The sequence below is a fragment of the Delphinapterus leucas genome, unplaced genomic scaffold, assembly GCF_059928025.1.
Source record: "Delphinapterus leucas isolate spDelLeu-1000000601 "Yukka" unplaced genomic scaffold, BTC_Dleu_Yukka2 spDelLeu_asBTCV2_sq57, whole genome shotgun sequence".
Classification (NCBI taxonomy): Eukaryota; Metazoa; Chordata; class Mammalia; order Artiodactyla; family Monodontidae; genus Delphinapterus; species Delphinapterus leucas.
The window spans coordinates 2,736,788-2,752,591 of record NW_028322266.1 but is presented as its reverse complement, the minus strand read 5'-3'; the positions used below and the strand labels follow the sequence as shown (position 1 = coordinate 2,752,591).

General features: G+C 33.4%; 1 protein-coding gene and 1 pseudogene across 1 annotated transcript in view; one reads left to right on the top strand and one right to left on the bottom strand.

Moving 5' to 3' along the window:
- LOC149743909 (uncharacterized) overlaps positions 1–15,804 on the bottom strand; it is a 200,468-nt gene that overhangs the window by 132,825 nt on the left and 51,839 nt on the right. The gene's annotated exons all lie outside the window — the stretch shown is intronic.
- LOC149743910 (FUN14 domain-containing protein 1 pseudogene) overlaps positions 1–15,804 on the top strand; it is a 49,411-nt pseudogene extending 33,607 nt beyond the window's left edge.

Below are 15,804 nucleotides of genomic sequence, written 5' to 3'. Positions count from 1 at the left end.
GGTGACAGTAGAAATGGAGAAAATAAATAATGTAGGAGGGAGAATAAAGAATTTTTGGTGCTTTGTGACAGGTGGGCAAAGGTGTCTTGCGCGATAACTGTATTAATGGAATGTCAATCCATTTACTAAGAAAGAGATTCAGGAATAAGAGAGATTTTGATGGAATAATATCACAAGTTAAGTTTGGGACAAGTAAGATTTGAGTGGAGCTGTCCAATTGTCTGCAAGATATTACCAAGTAGAAAAAATAAGATTTCTGGGCTATAAAGAAAGTATCTGAGTACAATGGGCTTATAGACAAGCAGAGGTACTAGATAAATTGGGTTTAAAAGCTTGACCATTTACAAACAATTTTCCTAATCAAAGGATTATACCTCAGTTTCTTCACCTGCAAAAGCGGGATTGCAGTGGCACCTCTTGACATTGATCTTAGAGGATTATTGTGGAAATTCAATGAGATATTATATGCAAGACACTTGTCATACGTCTAGAGTTTTATACATATTCACGAATGTTAGCTATTATTGCCGTCACTATCATCACCATTTAAACATCTGGGAATGTATGACTTTCTTAAGAAGAGATGTCTCAAGGTTAGATGAGCAACCTCAGCATTGGAATACAGTCAGGGAAGGAGAATCCAGAACACAAAACTGAGTAATATGGGCAGCATTGGAAGTACATATATAACTATGAAAATGTTATGCGATAGATATGAAAAATTTTCAGAGTCCAAAGAAAATGAGGGTTGAAAAATGTCCACTTTATTTAACAATAAGGACATATTGAATACACTTGCAAAGCAAATTAAAAAAATATATAAATGTATCCTTGGCATGGCTTAGCATGAAATTTTTGGAGAGTAGCTATGCATAAGTAGCCACCAGTAGTAGATAGCTAATATTAGCACAATTTTTTGTGCATAGCAGATGGCACAGTTTTGGGAATTGAAGAGAACAAAAGGAGAAGAAAAAGAGAGAAGCTGACAAATTTATCAATTAATTAATTGGAGAAATAATCTTGCCATTTTTTGGAGGAGAGCAAGCTTAGGGTTATAAGAGAGGCATATGGTCAAATAATCCTTTAGATATGCAAATATTGGCAATGGCTTTCTTCAGTGGAGTAGAGATGAGTAATATGATCTCTATGAACTGGTAGGACTAAGAAAACTTTCTGTTTAAAGTTGGAACAACTTATTTGGTCAATGATCCATACTGTTCCATACATGGAAATGTTGTAAAATGTCAGTCAGATATCAATCATATAGATCCGACATCATTCCTTAAAGAGAGACATTTTACAATGACTCAATCTTGGAATATTTATTCCTCCATATTTCAGAAATTCCTCCATATTTCTCCTTCAAAAAGAATCCTCCTCGTCAGCAGTTGCTCATGTTTGTCTCATCAAATTAACCAAAATCCTGCTTATTAGCAAACCTCACATGAATTATCATACTGTTTCTCTCCTTTTCTTCATTAACAAACATCTTGGGAAAACTTCCTACTTTAAATTTCTTCTACTCTTTCTTTTTCACCTTTGTTAATTTTTCTCCATTTGCCTCTTAAATGTGAACATTCCAGTAGATTTTTTTTTTCTAGCTTATAGTCTCTCCTCATTCTACATATTCTCATGCAGCAATTTGATCTTCAGACATGTTTTCAGTCTGTATGATATGCAGAAACGTTCAGCTCAGGCTCAAATCCAACTGCTAACATTTTTAGTTCCAAACCAGGAGGTAGGAGGCTGACAGTGAAAATAAGTGGAAAGTCAGACAAGTAAACTGCCCCTGAAACCAAGGCTTCCCTGAAGGCCTATGATGGTATATTTATCCCAGATCCCAAGGTTGGATAGCCTTAGAGGGAATAGGAGACAATATTTTGTACTGACACAAGATGGTCAGCTGGAATCGATATTTTGGATGAAACTGGGACTTTGAAAGGGTTATACCTTTATGGAAAAATCAGCAGGAAATAAAAAGTACATGTGTTTACATGACAGAAATCTTCCAAAATGGCCTGAATGCTAGATGGAGAATGCAAGGCAAGCTCTCGTGAAAAATCATATACGGTAATTCTGCTCTTTTGTAGGATTTGGGTTTTAAATTTACGTTACTCATAGAGTCAAGGAAATACAAACTCAAAAAGTTAAAGATATGACTAATTGGTATCACTCCAGAAACTTAGTAGAAACAAAAGAAAATATATTCCAGATTAGCCATTCTGATTGGTATAAAGTGTTATTTTGCCTTTTCCCCAACATCTAGGGAAGTTAAGCACCTTTTCATATATGTATTGGTTATTTGGATACCTTTGTTTGTAAAAGCCCTGTTCAAGTGTTTTGTTCATTTTTTTCTATGATTTATTCATAGAAATTTATTTGAATAAATTCAAATTTATTCAATTTCTTAGTAAATATTTATGTGTATCTTACAAATATATGAATTGCAAATATATTTTCCCATGCTGAAGCTTGCCTTTTTAGACTCTTAAAGGTGTCTCTTGATAAGTAGAACATATTTATTTTATGTAGGTAAACTTGTATATTTTTTTCCTCTATGCTTACTGGTTTCTGAATTTAAGAAATCTTTCACACTCAACAGAACAGGTAAAATGAAAAGAAAAACAGTATCAAGTGTTGGCAATTTTATGGAACAACTGAACATCTAGTGTTCATTGACCCAACTATTTTGGAAAACTGTCAGTATTGTACTAAAACTGAACAATATTATTCCATATTACCCAACAATTCCACTGTTAGATAAGTAACCTATTTATAGAAATTACTATACATATTTACCTAAAACTTTGAACAAAACTATTGGTATCAACACTACATATAATGTAGCCAAAAAATGGAAACAACCCTAATGTCCATCAGTAATAGAATGAATATACAGATTTTGCTACAGTCACACAATGGAATGATAAGGAATAAACTGGGTACACACACATAGTAGTTCAATAAATTATTATTATTATTTTGTCTTGAGTATGCTAAGACTCTTTCTTTATTCAAAAGGTCTAATAATTTCACTTTGGATATATCTTGGCATTGATTATGACTACATTTACTAGGCAGCTTTAGATATTTCTTTATTTCAATAAATAGTTACAGGAGTACACAGGTTTGAGAATATTTTTGTTGTTGTTGTTGATTTATTTTTTAACCACTATGGGAAATACTTAAGTATTTTTATACATACAGAGAAAAGAGCAACTGATAAGAGAACTAAAAATGTAGAAGAGAGAAAGTCCTAAATATAGGGCAATATTTCAGTACTGAAACAGATGGAAGAAGATAGAATCCAATGCAGAGACAGTTGATATAACCTTGCAAAAGAAATGAGCACCCAGCCTTTGGAACTGAGGAAAAGGAAGCATGTAGTTGAGTTTCTGAATAAAAAATACTATGTGATTGACAAAGAAAATACCTATCTTGTGTCTTCTGACCCTAATAATTCTAGTGAAGTACAAGGCAAGGTCAAGAGCTGAGAAAGAGGATAGAAGTGACATAGAGGTTACTCTATATTAATGACATCTTTCAATAGCTAATTCATGGGAAGCTTTAAGGTATGAGGAATTTGAACAGAAGGGTAGTTCAAATGATTGGTGAGGGTTTAATAGAGAGCTGTGATCAAAAAACAAGTATCGAATCAGAATGAATGGGTTTCAAACCCACTTCTACCACTTCCGTATTTTGTGACTTTGAGTGTCAGGTTATTCATCTGTAAAATGAGAGTAAAAGAAATGATATTCCTATAGGATTACTATGAAGATACAAAGAAATAATAAGAGGTAAAATGATAGACACACTATCTTAATTAGTTACTTGCATTTTTTTTTTTTTTTTTTTGGTTAGTCAGTGGATCTATAGTGACAGGATAAGAAAGTAGAGAGATTAATAGAGTAGGAAAATGGCAATAGGTCAAGCCTCATGATATATTCACTTTTATTTTTTTAGATCAAAAGTCAGTGAAGTAAGGAGTGAAGGAGATAAAAGGGTAAATGGTTTTAGTAAAACAAAAAAGAAGTAGATTAGCAGTCATCATTTAAGATATGGCAAAATTATGCTTGATGTCAATGTGTAAAATGTAAAAAAAAAATTGCTAGAAAATGGAAAATTGTTTGTAAAATTCTTAGTGGATTCAGGATGCCTTCACCTACATACCTACTCACTTTTTAACCAACCTCTATGTGTGCTTTGCACCTAACACTTCAAATGACTTTGCTTTGTTAAGATCTGATATCTAAATTTATTTGATCTAGCAACAACATTCAATACAGTTGAACTCTTTTTCCTTTTTAAAATACTCACATTTCTTGACTGGCCTCCAAGTTTGTACATTTTTTTCACAGTCCTCCTACATCCTTGTCTGCTCCATCACTATCTTCTATGAAAATATGGCCGCCTTTCCAATGATCCCAAATACTGAATTTGGGGGTCTTCAGTGTATAGGTGGTATAGTTTACTTAGTTCTTGGAAAAAAGTGTGAATTGAGAACAGGAGAGCCCAAATCTATATCCAGAGCAAATTTAATATTCAGAATTGCTTAGAATGGAAGATTCTATCTTTCTCTACTATAATGCTGGCTGCTTGAATCAGTAAGAATAACCATCCATCTCCATGGCTTCCTCTTTCCCATGGTAGGGAGAATAATCATGATTTACTCTTTCTGTAGTCTCCAACCCAGCCCTTACTAAAGTGTTCTAAATAATCCATATGTATTTTCCCTAGAACTCCTTAGCCCTAAGCTTCTTGCATTATTCTTTTCAGGCCATCGACCTCATGGCAGAGTTCTCTACCACAGCACAGAATTTAGAGTATTTCCACACATCAGACATACATATTGGATAACTAAGTGTATTGCTTGTATCTTTGCCTATTCGGAATATTTCCCATCACCAAAACCCTGGTCATCCCAGGGAGAGAGGGGGCACTGCAATGAGATAGTAGTTAATTTTCCATAGTGGCGCTACACCATGCCAAACTTTCAACCAGGCCTTTGTCTTTTCCACCTCTATCTATACAACTTCTGGTTGTAGAGAATCCCTTAAAACTCTGCCTAGCATCCTTACCTACCTCAGATATATTTATTACCATCAGATCTGCTGGATTATATACCTAAGTGGTAGGCTGCAATATCATGTAGCACCCTCTCTATGCTTCACTCAAATCAAGTTATCTTCTAAAATACCACATAAAAACACCAGAACAGTAACCACAAGCCCTCTAAAATTCAAGTGGTCCACTAAAAACCACACCTCATTTTTTATAGGCTGGAAGTTCAAAGTGTAACAAGTATTATAAATTAGGAGAATTTCCTCTAATGTCACAGAGCCCTAGACTCACAAAAACGTCACAAATAACTGCAGATGGATGAATCTTTGAAACTTTATCTCTCACCCTCTGGTTTGCCTGTGTCTTAGTAGATAAGACCACATGCTACTTACTGCTTCCCTGGTCTAATGAGTATATCACTAATATAGTGAATCAGCATGTTGTTTTCTGGAACATCAAAATGGTCTAGGTCCTAGTGAACTACAGAGCAAGAGACTTAACAGGGTCTGGTGAAAGTTAAAGGTTTGAAAACTGAGTGGTAGAAGTAGGAAAATTCTTATCAACAGTCTTATGCCTCAAGAGATGAAATTCTCATCACTCCATCAGACAAATGAGTGAGAATAAAAATGTTGTCCAAAGGTGACTGAAATCTAGAATGAATGGTAAAGGAAGTATAAGATAAATATCAACTTTGATTCTAGGATCACCTGTAACATCAAGGACTATATTGAAGGATATTGACATTGACCTCTACTCTGAGGGATTGTAGTTGCTCCTTCTTTCTTGAGATAGAATTCAGGGCCTCTTTTACTAGTAACAGATTTGTATATCATAAGAGTGTATGCTATTTAATTGGCATGAAGGGTAAACTGTTAGAGACCGAGTCAATACACCACTCATAGTTACTTGGGTCTCATTCATTTCCCTCACTTCCAGAGTGAAGGCAATGATTTTAAAATCCTGGCTCCAGTGACTGCCTCTCATCTCTGAACACCGTAAGTTGTCCCAGGGTGCCAAAGGACCAGGGATGGATATTAGACATGACCACCTGTGTGCCCTCCAAGGCATGAGCTCCAGCAGCTCCAGCATCCAGTCCACCTGAGCTGGACTCATGTCCAACTGAAAATTCCTGCCTTCCTAGTGGCCCAGTTTAGGTGAATTAATGCCTCACAAAGATTTTGATTACAAGAGACAGGAGGTGGAAAGCAACTAACAGAAATGTCTTTCCTTTCTTCCTTCAAGGAACTGCTCTATGTGGTGCTGTGTAATCTCATGGAGATGTTCCATAACTGAGCAATCGTACTTTTTTTTGAAACTATGTTCAGTTTGATAAAACATGACATTTTATTCCCTATCCCTCTTTTTCTACACTTTTGCTTTCAGTTGATCACCACTCCTCCAACAATAATTGAATATGTAAGATTTTCCTCATGTCCTGATTTCTAGGAAACCAAGGCTAAAACATGATGCTTATCAGACAGGTAGGTAAGATAAAATTGAGGGCAAAGTAGAAACTATTTTATAATCCTATGATTATCTGAGGCACAGAATTTGTGCCTTTAGTTACACTTACATTCCAAGCCCCACAATATTATTGAAACTATAGGCCATACCTAAAACAGCAGAACTATGAATCTTTACTACAGGAAAGACTTTTCCAAAAACAGTTTTTCTAGTGTGAACAGATGCAACAAATTAATTTTTCTTCTTGTAAATCTATAAAAATATTGCAAATAACCTGTCAGTTATGACCTTTAGAATGGTATTGACCTTTTAATCTCATAATGGTGAAAAAGTGATAAAGTATAGCTGCACATAAATTGTATTTCAACCCTACCCACCCGTGAGAATTGATAAAACAATAAGCAGAAAAATACAGAGTTGTTCAGTACAATCACATGCCAGGAGTAATGGACACTGAGAGTGTTTAATGGACAATTAATTATTTTTCACATCCAGAAAAGAAACATGTGTGTGAGAATCTTGCTGCTCTCGTCTGTATATAAACTAGGTTTTTACACAATGTTCGGCAACATGCAGACCTAAGTTCAAGAGGCCTGTACTACTGTTAGAATGAATGCGAAGAAGACAGTGTTAAAATGAAAAATATATGAAACAGTGAAAAGTTCATGCCTACTTAAAGGCAACCTTATATTACATTGAAGTTTATGTACCAGTACTAATGAAAAGGGGCAATAAAAGAGGTTCTTTTATGCTAAATTAAAGAGTAGATGTATATCAGAGACTCTTTCTTGTTAATGCTTTAGCAGAGGATCACCAAAATGATCTCTCTTTCAAGAGAATACCTGCATTACACATAGTCAGCAACTGGATACCTGTATATCTATGCTAAAGCTCCAGACATGTTTCCCTCAAGTTCTCTGACAAGGTTAGAGGCTCCAAAGCCACCTGTTTGAGCTACTAAACCTCCTTTATGTCGCACCAGGTTCAAGGCTCTTGATCAAGTAGCCAGTTACTTCTGGAAGGTAAAGGAATTGTGCAACGATGTAAAGGGTGCTTATACCTTTCTGCTCCCAGCCTCTTAAACTTCAGAATTTTTTTTTTTTTTTTTTTTTTTTGCCACACCGCATAGCATATGGGATCTTCCCCAACCAGGGATCAAACTTGTGCCCCCTGTAGTAGAAGTGTGGAGTCTCAACCACTAGACAACCAGGGAAGTCCCCAATTTCAGAATTAAAGCCTTGTTCCAACCCACAGTCCTGTCTCTAGCATAGTTGACTCAATTCATAGATATTTTAACCAATGAGTCAGGGAATTTTTAAGAAATAGCCTTATAGACTTTGGGGTAAAAGACCTGGAATCAATGAGATATGTGGTGTTAAGTCTTTTCTGGATGGAAAGGTAGGTAGGGGCAACTCAGTTTGAACTCTTGGCCATGTTAGAGTGTGATACGGAAATAGATGAGCCAGATGACATTCAGGGGTTACCAACTAGTAAGGAGCCCTGTAATATAAATAAAATAATCTAATGTGATATCAGTGAACTGCTTTACTCTTATAAAAATGACAAACTGTAATTTAGGCCCACTCTAACCTAAACAGAGCACGTCATTAAAAACAATTAATGTTCTTTGCTAACTCCTATTTCTTCTGTTGGCCTTTCACATTTCCCAGTCTCAATCTGCATAGTCATGCAGAGCCTGATTCCTACACCAGCCACTAACAGAAAAGAGGAGCCAATGGGCACAGTCATTTTTAATTCCCAAACATGTTTAACAAGAATGAATGGTATATTTAATTATTTACATTTAAACCATTACTATGTTTTTTGAGAAAAATATATCAAATAAAATGCAAAGAAAAATTAAGAGAATATGGAAACTGCAGTCAAGTTTAAAACATTTTCCTACTGAGGTAAGTCCAATTACAATTACAAAAGAAAAGAAAAATGGCAAAAGCAAAGTTTCAAACTTACCAGTAGAATAAAATTTGGAACCTTGCCTATGTACGTTACCTCTAACTTTAATGAGTATGGGTGTTTTCTGACTCATGCGTTCCATGTATTAATAATGGATAAGTGCAAAATTATAAGCAGTACCAAATAAGCAAAAATGCTAGGATACACTTAAATCTCTTAAGTATTTATAAAGGAATTGTTATAGTAATTTCATTAATTGAAAGTCAATTTATCCATACTCCCACCAAATGAATTTTCAACACTATCAAAAGACTATGAGTTTGAATTAGGATTTTTAAACTATTGTGCTATGACAAAGTTAACTCATAGTATGTAATCCAGGAAGCTCATTGTTTCTATGAAATACTTCTTGCCTACAGCTCCCACATTATAATGAGAACTACAATTGCAATATTCCTCTTACTTATCCCTTGTCATCTATACATGCTTATTTTTTCCCTATGAAAGTGATGACTTCTTCTGCTGGCCTAATCTTTTAGTTTGTTTAATTTGATATGAATGTATCTTTCCTTATTAGATTGCTCTAAAAGACGATATTTTATGTTACATTTCCAAATTGTGTGTGTGTGTGTGTGTGTGTGTATGTCCTCAATTATCCACATAATTTCTAAGGCCAGCAAACAAACCCTTGAGTCATCATCTGATCCAAATTCTAGAAACACCTCACTGTCATTTGATGGATCATAATATTTTATACCAATGACTATAGGCTCTTTTGTTGTATATGTTTTATTTGTTATATACATTATGTGAAGTATGATAATGATTATAAGAAGGCATGATAATTTTTTTATTAAATGGACTTTTCCAAATGTCATCATTAATAAATCAATCTAGATTTAACACAATCTAAATTAATACTGCAGAAAAATATTTATTATTTTTGTAGCAATTGACAAGTGATTTTATATATTTTATGAAAATGCAGAGGACCTGGAAAAGCCCAAATGACTTTCAAAGAGAAAAAAAAAGTTGGAACACATGTACTACCTGATTCAGAGATTTACTCTAAACATACTTTATCACATTGGTATGGTATTGGTGTAAGTATAGAAACATAGATTAATGTAACAGAATATCAAGAAATAGATACACTCATACATGGTTAATTAATTTCAACAAAAATGCCAGTGGAGAAAGGGATGCTTTTAGAACAAATCCTTTTGGAACAAGTAGATATCCATATGAAACAATAGGTAAATAACCTCAACTTTTACCTTAATCAAACAGAAAATTAGTTCAGAAGGGATCATAGACCTAAACAGTAAACACTAGGAATAACAAGTAACTTTCTAAACTGGATAAGCTACTGCTAATATTTTATGTAATGGTGAAATTATAAAATTTACTCTTATGTTTGGGCACAGGAAGGTTTTTCCACTCTCACTAATTCTATTCAAAAATAAACTAGAAATACTAGTTGGTGGAATTAGGCAAGGGAAAGAAATAAAGACTGTGTAGATTGGATAGAAAGAAATACAACTCTTCATTCACAGCTGACCTGTTTGTGTACATTGAATACCTTAAGGAATCGATTTAAAAAGCTACTAGAGCTTGCAAATTTGTTTAGCAAGGAAACAGAGTACAATATTAATATACAAAAGTCAATTGTTTTTCTATATACTAGCAAGGAAAAATTAGAGATTGAACATTTTAAAAATACCATTTAGAGTAGCATCAACAAACATGAATACTTTGTGATACATTTGATAAAATATATGTAAGTGCTGAGGACTAGAAATTATAAAACATTGCTGAGATAAACTAGAGAAAACTAAAATAAATGGAGAAACAATATTATGAAGTTATCTCCAAGTTGCTCTATAGACTTAATGTAGTCTTTTTACAAAGAAATAATCAAACTGATTCTAAAATTTATATATAAATACAAAAGATCTAAGTTAGCTAAAACCATTTTGGAAAAGAACATACCCTACATAATTTCAAGATTTATTATAAAGCTACTATAATTAAAATAGTGTAGTATTAGCATAAGGATAAACAAACAGAATAGGGAGTCTAGATATAAACTCATACATATATGGTCAAAAATGCTGAGATTGTTCAGGGAGCAAAAGATGATGCTCTAGCACATGTGATGATGGAAGATAGGAAAATGCAAAACACACATAAAATAGGAACTACTTTGAAGCTGGTAAGATATTAACATACATTTTCGGGAGTGAGCTTTTCAGACCTTTATGTAGGTGTCAATGCGGCAGGCTGGAGGGATTCGTAGGAGGAGAAGCACATGAAGGACATGGAGTAACAGAAGAGTTAGAATAAGCTGCCTTTCAAAAAGGAACAATACTCTGTGTCAGACCAAAGGCACTAAAGGCATGGTTTGATTATTTCACAACTTTGCATAGGATTGATACTCTGTAAAAGTTAACATCTTTAGGAAGAAATCAGATAAGCAGTGTTGCAAATACCACACCAATCTACAATTTACTGACTACAAGCTCTGTGTTTGTGGAAGCGTGTGTGTGTGTGTGTGTGTGTGTGTGTGTGTGTGTGTGTGTGTGTGATTGAGAGAGAGAGAGACTATCTCTGATATTCCCTTCTAGCTACTTAGAAGACATCTTAGAAACTTTGGGTCATCTCTTAGGAGTATATATACCGTGGCATTGGCAGCTAGAGGGTAATGTGAAAAAGAGGTCTGAAAGATGAAGCTTTCTCCTGAGAGCTAACTTTTTCAGAACAAATTGGGCAGCTGAGAAATATTCACTCTCCAGACCTCAGAAGATAGTTAAAATCAGTGATCTCAGGGTGGTCAAAGAAAACAAATACCAAAGGCTGACTCAGAGCCCAAACATTTGTTGTGACTCTCTTCAAAGAACTCTTGGGTGATATTTTTATTTAAATCAATGTTTACAGATTTTGTCAAGTTTTCTGAATTTGTCTGCTGAGTACACTCATGTACTTTTTCAATAAATAATTGGAAAATTATTTATTTTCAATGTAAATGAACAAAAATAGTCCAAGATAAAAATAGAAAGAATAAAGCATGATTTGAATCAAATCCATATATTCTTTAGTACCTGGCATGTATAGTATATATAGTTCAGATTGTTTATTCTTACTCATATATTTTGTTTTATTTTATTTCACTGAATTCTTGCAACAACCACTCTGCTCTTTATCAATAATTATTTTCCATTCAATAGAAGAAGGAATGATGAATTTCTAAATATAATCTTATTTATCTGCAAGTTCCCTACTCTTCAAATAAAGGAGTTTGTCATTTTTCCACTCATGTTACGTATTCAGGTTTAAGAACACAACAGAGAGGGTACTGAGAATAAATATTTAAGAATATTTATAAGATTTCTAGTAAGTTTGATACTCTTGGAAAAATAAATTTTTATACCAAATGGCATAGCTTGAATTCATAAGTGGAAGAACAATGAGAATTTGAAGTGTTGTTATATTTGTTCAAGGACATTACTCTTAAAAATTTGAGAAACAGTATTTAGTGTAATTGTTAAGAGCACAGATTTGAGGTCAGACTATTTGGGTAAAATAAATACATCTGCCTTTTATTGGCTGTGTTTACTTGAGCAAGCTATTTAATGTCTCTGGGTCTTTGTTCTTCATCTGTAAAATGGAGATAATATATTCATATCTGTTGTCAAGAATAAATAAATACACGAGAAACACTTCAAATGCAGCCTTATCTACATTAAAGTACTGTGTGTTAGTGATTATATTTAGTCTATTTTCCTATCCAGTGATAAAAATTTTCATTTCACATTTAATTTCCTAGGGGCATTTTATAACAACTAGAAACCACAATAAAAACAAAAAAGTTCTCAACACAATTATTTTCACTTCCGCAACATGCTTTCCGTATGTATGTGTTTCCCCCTTGATTGATCTACATTCTATAGTTGTTTAACCTACTTTACCGAAATTTCTCCCTGATGATATTGTCCTCTCAAATTTCATTTCAGACATTCCCTCCTTCATCCTAAAGCCCAACTAAATCCCCTGATATAAATGATCATCTCTCCACCTTAAGTCCCATAATTATTATCACCTCGGTTGTAGCAAAGATTGTATTCTGCTTTGACGTTTTTTCATCCTCATCCAGATCTTAAATAACTTATCTATGAGCTTTGAGTTGAATCATTCTCCATCACATGTATAACTTGAGCTTTTTCTTTGTTATTTCATAGGTAATTTTTAAGTTATAAAAGTAATGACTTTAGAATATTCAATGTAACTTAATACTTTATATGTATATGTAATACCTTATGTAATGTATAGTTAGAATTAAGATTCAATTATTTTCCAAATGCTTTTATTTGTGGGTATCTATATAAACATTTGCCTTTGCTCTGTTTTCTAATTTTAACTTTAAGAAAAGGTAGTACTTTTCCTCTGTATTTACTAGTGGTTTTACAATATTTTAAAATGTATTTTTCTCACATAGTGCTCATCCATAATATTACAAACATTGGGTATTGCATTAAAATGACTAAGTTGCTGTAACTTAGTTTAACAAGAATATATTTCAAGAAGTATACTGTCCAATTAGTTTTCTATTTGAATAATTTACAAACCTTCTGAAAATGGATAATAGTGAATAATAAAAATGTCATACAAACTAGTAAGACCTCTCTAATTATATAACTATATGATATATTCTAAACCTTTGGGCCTTAAACACAAGATAAATCTAAAAAACCTTATAATTTAGATAAAATACATAATAACAAAAACAATAGCAAAGACAAACATTCCTATAGTTCCTACTATTTATCACACAATTTAAGAACTTTACTAATGCATCTATTTGACGGCAAACAAAAGCTTAACACTGACTATTTCTAGTGCTATTACATGTGATTATTTCTCCTTATACTTTTTTGTTTTGTGCAATAATTTTGTTAACAAATATGTTACTTTGGGGCTGAAAAATTTTGCCTTTTATGCCTTTTCTCTTTATTTTATTTTTAAGAAGTTACTTTCTGTTTTTCCAAATAATTGTACCAGAGTGGGTTTTTCATACATTCTGATATTCAGTGGAAGAGACTCTCATACACAAATGTTTTTTAATGATTTTATCTTAAAAAATCTTATAGGATTTTTAAAAATTTGAAATATAGTTATTTATTTCTAAGTTAATCTCAAGAGAAAGTTAAAATAACTGCAACTATAAGATGTAAGAAATAGGTATACATGAAATGAAAGAGAAAAAGAAATTCTTAAAATCAGCAACTATCAAAAAATCTTATATATTTACTATATACCATTTTCAACATACATATAATCATATGCCTCATTTTATGGAAAAAGTTGGCAATATTATATATAGTAAAAATGTAAAAGCAGCAGCGAGTTCAATGTGAGTCTTCTTTATTTATAGAAAAATTTCAATGAAATGATTTCAATCTCATGATCTATCCCTTTAAAGAGGTTCTCTGGTACCACCTTATCCCCACCTCCATCTGTATAAGTGTGTGTATTTGAAAAAGTTTTAGATTTTTATTTGGAAATAATTAAAATGGCGTGATGTGTCTCTCTAATATGGGTCTCGTTTTTCAGACTTTTGTATACTTCAGTTTGAATGCAAGAATTAAGGTCACTGGTGTTATACTTTAAGGGTTTGGGGGCTTATTTTTGGATAACCGTGAGACTGGGCCCATTTTCACATTAGCAGTGACTTGAAAATTATTCCACTGGGTAACAGACATATTCAAAAGCTACAATCAATAAAATTAATATTTTAGATACGATCATAATAAAATCTTATTAATAAGTGATTAGGTGTGGGGGGCAATATTTTATGTGCATTTTGTTAATAAACAAAATACAACATGCATTCACTTTTAAGTGAATAGCCGATAGCTCAAAGTACTGCCAGTATTGCAGTTTTGAAAGAAGAATTTCCCTTCACCAAATAAATGTTAGTCCTGGTATATTTCCTGAAACAATCTAACTTTTTATTTTCCAAGTTAGGTTTTTAGCCTATGAACTTCAGCATATTTTTGAATGTTTCTTTCTTTTTTTTTTTAATTTTATTTATTTAATTTATTTATTTTTGGCTGCATTGGGTCTTCGTTACCGTGCGCGGGCTTTCTCCAGTTTTGAGGAGCGGGGACTACTCTTCCTTGTGGTGCGCGGGCTTCTCATTGTGGTGGCTTCTCTTGTTGCGGAGCACGGGCTCTAGGCACGCGAGCTTCAGTAGTCGTGGCTCGTGGTCTCTACAGCACAGGCTCAGTAGTTGTGGCCACGGGCTTAGTTGCTCCACGGCATGTGGGATCTTCCCGGACCAGGGCATGAACCCGTGTCTCCTGCATTGGCAGGAAGATTCTTAACCACTGCGCCACCAGGGAAGCCCAAATGTTTCTAATAATGGTGTACCATGAACTAATTCAACACCGATCATTTTTACATACTGGATTTTGTTGTTTAAAGCAACGAAAGCCACTTAACCACAAGGACATCCTTTATTGAGAAATAGGATACCACTTAGAAATGCATCACAATAGTTGCAGAATATATATTATCTAATATTCACTGGGCTCACTGTGAAACAGACTTGAGCTAGCAATAAAACAACCTATTTTATTAATTTTCATTTACTTAAGGGTCATTTAGTCCAAACTAAATATAAATTATCATTAATTCATTCAACAACATTTATGGAGCACTGATTTAGGGGCAGGTCCTTCTCCAAGCTATGGAATTTCTGTAACTTTCCAAAAGACATCAGTCCTAAACTCATGGAGCTCAGTCTTATAAATCTTAATTATATTAAAAAGTCTTTTGTAAAGAACTTTTGTTGTTGTTTCTAAAACAGACTCAATTCAAAGAATTAAAGATAAATTATATACTCATATAAAATTTCAGGTTGATTTAAGTTAAGAAAAAAAAAACAAGAGAGAGAAAGTATATCTTTCAAATTTCAAAAACAAAATTATCCATTTCTCATTAAAGCATTTACCTTGTGTAAAATAAGGATGCTTCAGCTTTTTCTCTCACTTCCATAGGAAGGGATATTTCTTCTTTCAAGAGAGAATTTCCTGGCATTTTCCTTTTTTTACTAAAAAGAAACTATTCTTATATGTTTTACCAGATTTTCATAGCACCAGGACCCGGGGTAATCAAAGTCATTCACCAGAATGACCGTGCATTGTAACAAGGCCTTCTACTGCTGCCGTCTGTCAAGAATGGAATCTTTTTTTTAATGTAGAGAAGCCAGGAAGAAATAAAATGAAATGTCTGCCCTTTAACATTTCAGAACTGGGAAACTGATTCACTCTGCCCTATTCCAGTTAAATGTAATAGATGTATTTT